Source organism: Grammomys surdaster, unplaced genomic scaffold (genome assembly GCF_004785775.1).
Source record: "Grammomys surdaster isolate TR1022 unplaced genomic scaffold, NIH_TR_1.0 126531, whole genome shotgun sequence".
Classification (NCBI taxonomy): domain Eukaryota; kingdom Metazoa; phylum Chordata; class Mammalia; order Rodentia; family Muridae; genus Grammomys; species Grammomys surdaster.
Window position 1 is genome coordinate 9,309,254 of NW_021621323.1, and position 6,000 is coordinate 9,315,253.

Below are 6,000 nucleotides of genomic sequence, written 5' to 3' on the forward strand. Positions count from 1 at the left end.
ACCACTAGAGGGCATTAGATCCCCAGAAATTAAAGTTGTGAGTGCAGAAAACCGAACCCAGGTTCTCTTCTAGGTCAACAAGTCCAATTAACTACTGAGCTATCTCTCCATCCCTCAGATGTAATCTCTTCTTTAAAACCCAATTAATTTTTTAATTTAAAACTTCACACAATTTATTTTTACAATAGTCTTTCCCCTTGCTCAAACCCTCACAGATCCTTCTCATCTCTCTACCCACCCAACTTGATGGTTTTTTTCTTTCTCTGTCTATCAACACCCCCAACAATAATCAAAAGAAATGATCAAGCAAACAAACAAGCAAACAAATAAAAAAGAAAGACAAACCCATAAGATAGGACAAAACTAAAACAATACAAAATGTTCACATAAAACCATGGAGTATGTTTTTTATTGGCCAACTACTTCTGGACATGGGGCCCATCTTAAAGTGTGGTAGAGATGGCCACTGACAGTCTGTTGGACAAGCTGATCTTTCTTTTCTCAGCAGGTATCAGTTGCAAATAACCTCAGGGTTAGAATGGAACCTCATATCCACTTTCCCTCCTTAGTGCAGGGGCTTGTGCCATTGCAGGGTCTGTGGGTTAGTATGGATATCATTCCTGTTGCATCTGGGAGAGACTGTTTTCTTGGCAGCTTCTATTTCAGTCTTTTTACCTCCACATTTTTTTATAGCTCTCTAAGCTTTGAAGAAAGGATCTGATTAGAAACCTTCAGTGCTTCAAAGTTTCTTATCTCTGAACATTGTCTACTTGTGGGGATCTGTGCTAATTACCATTCACTGTAAAGGGGCATCTCTAATGTTGAGCAGTGTTCTGATCTATGGGTATTGCAGTATATCATTATTAGGAGTCATTTTATATATGTTACTAGTAGCAGTAGGTTTTCCTATAGTATCCATCTACTCTCCGCTTCTTGGCTGCTTTAGCACTTTCAAGTACGGATCGCATCTCATGGAGTGAGTCTATATCTAACTTAAAGAATGGTTGTGGTTACCCCTGTAAGATTTGTGCTATGGTTGTATTAGTCTATCTTGCAGGAAGATTGCTGCTTTTGATCACAAGTTTTGTAGCCGAGTGATGTTGATGAATACTTTTCTTCTCTAGTAGTCAGTCATCCAGCACCACAGTTTCTCCATTTCTATAACATGGGTAAGTTGTGTCTTCAGTAACAGGGCCTTACCATCACGTTATGAATAACAGTCAATAGTTTTGGGAATAGTCTGTAATGTTTGGGGGTGTCTATGACACCCCTTTTTGCCAATGACTCAACAAGGTATAACCCATTGCTAGCACTGGAAGTTTTACTTGGCTGCATGAGATGTGTAACTGGGATATTCTCTCTTTGTCATACAGGGACTTTATTAGAACTCCTTTCATATATGTATTTATTTTTAGGAAGTTTCTGCAGTAGGAGGTTTGTATATGTCTTTTCAAATGGCCCTTTTGGTGTTAGTTGACCCTTCCGTATTCCCTCTTTGACTCCTCTTTCCCATCCCTCCCTCTTTAACCCACTGCTTCCATTCCCGTTTTCCCATTGTCTCTCCATAACACTATCCTCTACTATATTCTATTTCCCCTTCCTTTTAAAGATTCCCTCCTCCCACCTTGGTCCCTTACTAGTACCTCACTTCTGTGGTTATGTAAATTAAAACACTCCCTTAATTTGATAGAACAGAAAGAAGGGAGTAGATGTGAGCTTGCTGGCACAGGAAAGGCTTTCTGAACAGGATATCAATAGCACAGGTATTAAGATCAACAATAAGTGGGACCTCATGAAACGGAAAAGCTTCTCTGCAGCAAAGGACTTCCTCCTTTGGGAAAAGTTGCAACTAATAGAAAAAAAACTTTAGCCATTATTCAACTGATAGAGAGTTATCTATAATATATACTGAACTAAAAAAATGAACATCAGGAAAAATTAACCCAACTGAAATGGGGTTCAGAACTCAGCAAAGTTCTCAGAAGATTAAACACAAACATTTGAGAAACACTTAAACATGTTCATTTTCTACCTCAAGATGCAGCTATGCAACTCTTTGGCATACACCCAAAGAACTCTACATCCTACTACAGAGACACCTGCTCATCCATGTTCATTGCTGTTCTAGTCATAAGACCCAGAAACTGGAAACAGCCTAGATGTCACCAACTGATGAGAGCACAATGAGAAGTCAATACGTTTGCACCATGGGATATTATCCAACTGTTCAGAAAAAAGGAAATTATAAAATTTGCAGGTAAATGGGGAGAGCTTGAAAGAATCATCCTGCATGAAGTAACCCAGGCCCCAGAAGACAAATACTGATGTTTTCTATTATTTGTGGATTTAAAATTTATATTAAATATTAAATTAGGTATGTCTGTTTAAATGTAAGCTTAAGTTATAGCCAGAAATAACTCAAAAGGAAGAAACCTATATCCTTTATTAAAACTAACTGTCTAACTAGTCAATATTTATAAACATATTATGTGTAAGTACTCCAGACTTGTGAAAAGTTTGAGAAATTGTTTTATAAGAAGACTTTCTTTTTTTACATTAGAACAAAATATTCAAATGATATAAGTTATTTCATAAAAATTAATTTTTCTTTTGTCTTATCACAGTAATGAGTAACTTTGGTTTCGGGCATAGTTTACTGGGTAACAGGCTGGTGAGATAGCTCAGCAAGGAGCTTGCTGCCAAGCCTGATCATGTGAGTTCAATCCTTGGGACCCACATAGTAAAAGGAGAGAATGGACACCTTTAAATTATTTTCCGACCTCCATATACATGCCTGTATCATGTACCCACCCACACCCACACAAAATAAGTAAATAAGATATATTTTTTATAAAGAATATGAACTACTATAAGTACTTCACTAAGTGCTTTGAAATAAATATTCATGTCAATAGTAACTGGTACACTAGAATAACAGTGATAATATTGGTTTGGATTTCTGATTATAGTGGAATATTTGTTGATGAGTTATATAAACAAAAGGTATAAATTTCTGTTCTTTACAATGACAATTGAATCAAGGAGCAAATATATGATTTAAAATTTGGTATAAATTGATAATTTCATCATACCATAAAACTTCAATCTGCAAATTTGAAAATAAGACTAGCCCTTTGGATTAAGCCTGTAAATATAGACAAATTGATTTCTGTTGTGTGGGTGAATACCTATGATACACATGTTTTATATAAAATTCTGGGGTTATTAGTATTGAAACCTCAAACTGTGAAACTATTTTGACACTCTGCTTGGGTACTTTTTGAATACTCATTTGCTAATAATTATTTTTAATTATTACTCCCATGGATGGTGAGCCATGGGAGTTGCAAGTTCAAGGATTGCCTGGAAAAGCAAGGAGACCTTACTTAACATCACAAGAAGGCCAGGATGTGGCTCAGTAGCATAGCACTTGCCTGGCACACTCAAGAGTCTGAGTTAACAGTGATTGTTCTCTATTATGTAGTCAAACTGCATTAAATTAAAGAGCTCATGTTTGGTGGAGGGAATGATTACCCGAGAGCTCTGAGCCACTTGGGAAAACTGTGGTATAATAATTATTTTGACATTGTGGTTACCAAAAACACCCAACATAGCTACCTTAAGGGAAGGAAGGCTATTTTGTTCTATGGAGTCTGGGGTGGGGGTTCAGTTCATCACAGAAAGGAAGCCATGGTGGTGGGGTGTGTTCTTTTGAAGCAGTAGTCTCATGAGACAGAACTTGATCATCTTGGTGGACTGAAAGACAGAGAAAGCAGGCTGGAACCAGGGCAGGTATGGCCTTCCATGTCTGCTCCCCAGTGACTTACTTTCAAATAAGCCCCAGCTCCCAAGAGACCCAGAGATTGCTCAATAATTCTGCAAGCTGGAGACTGACCATTCAAATGTAAGCCTATGGGGAACATTTCAGACTCAACCTATAGTCCATATTTTAAGAAATTATAGATTAATCACAGTGGCAGATAAAACTGTTGCTTACAGCTCTCCGTTGAATGCAGGGAGGGATCAGTATGTCAAGCTATTAATTTAGTTTCATAAGGTCCTTTAGGCTTGACTAAGTTTTTCCACCCCTTTGGTCAGTGGTGACAATATTTTTAAGAGAGGACTCTTCACAATACTCCTTCTTTGCCCTCATACTAATTTTATTTTTATCATTTTTGCTGATACTTGATTCCATGAGTTTGAAGGGAGTTATTACAATCTGCTATAAACCAGGTTTAAAAAAATCATATCTGATATCCATGTTTATTTATTGTCTCCCCCAGGAAGAATAGTGACTCACAAAATGTTGATATTACAGAACTCTGGTGCCTGCCTGGGATACAGCAACTGTCGCAGGACAGACACTGCCCTGAGACCTGGGACTTCTTGGGGAGAATGTCTTTAGGTGACAGAGGCATATTTTTGCCTCTGTTGCACCCCCTCATGTTGTGCTCCTTGACTGTCATCTCATGTTCCCTTGTTGAGACACATGTGAAACATCCCAGGTGAAGCCCATCTTTGCTCTCGCTCTTAGGAGAACCTTTCATTTTGCTGTCTTGTGGTCCCTTGACTGTTAAGACATATTAAGCCAATTTCCTCCTGTTTGGCTCTCAAGAGGAAGAATAGCTAATTAGCTGTTTCGGTGAAGTAATTCATTAGATTTCTTTTTCCATGGTACATAATAAAGCATGTCTTTGCTTTCATTTATGTCTTGACCAATATGAATTTCCTGTCTGTTTCTTAAAAACGTTGAAAGGATTCACTAACAATTACACATGAGTCTTTTTTAAACATCATGGAGGGAGGTTACTACCCATAAACACAAAATTAGAAATTAATATTTGAATGGCTATTTAAATATATTGATTTTTTTCTGTAACCCCACAGTCTATTTTAGATGCCAGACTTGAAATATTTGTTTTTTAATTTTTCAGTGTGGGGTCTATAGGAATAGTGGATTAAGCAAAAGAGATAAAGTCTGTAGTTTTCCATACCCTCAAAGGGTAATATCCACACTGACTTCAGTGATATCTAAATAATACCTAGATTTTCTTCCCTTTAGACAGAATTAGCTTTATTTTTGAATATTATAAGAAATGTTATCTCAGATACACAAAATCAGAAACATATGCTCCAGGACTAATACTATTGCAGTTTTGAGAGGTCAGCTACAAACTCTCCATAAAGTTTGCTTAATTTAAAATGAAATAGAAACAGCTGTGGAAAGGAATGCAGTATATAAGCTCTTATTTGAGGTTATATTATATTTCTCTTATTAATTTTAATTGTACATTTCAAGAGAAAGAACTTATTAAAGAAATAAAATAAAATCTGGTTTTGAACGTGTTCTATAACCTGACTAAAAGAGTACATACAATCGTAAAACCCAATTATGGTCTCTTTTGACTCCCTTTGCAGAAAGGGAGTGTAATAGTTTTTTTGCAATAGGGTATAAAGTGCGTAGGAAAACCAAGTTGTTTTTCTTACTCTGTGCTCTCCCAGTCACTCAACACTCCTGACACCAGATGAAGAGGGATTTCTCTTACACAGCAAGCAATCCCCTGGCTGATTTTCCAGAGGTCACCAGCTGAGTGTCCCTGAATTCAACTTTCACAGTCTCTGCTTGGAGATAATGGGAGATCCCACAGGTTGACAGCTCAGTGTTGCCAGACTACCTCCTACTCTAGATGTCAATTGTTAAGTGCAGATTGTAACCTGATTTTGATGAATCAAGTATGAGATAAGGTTTCCCATGATGCCCTTCTCGTGGGGTCTTGTTAACTAACTTCCTCTCTGGCTTTCTTTCTCCTTTCCTCTTTCTTTTTTTTTCTTTTTGTGTGCACAATGTGTACAGCCATGTGGACGTTCATGCATGTGAACCAGGTGTGTGGAGGTGCCAAGGACATGTCATGCGGTAACCCTTGCCTTCATTTAGTTTGAGATAGGGTCTGTTTTCGTTTCCCTCTCTACATCAGTCTAGCTAGCTTCAGATCATTCTAC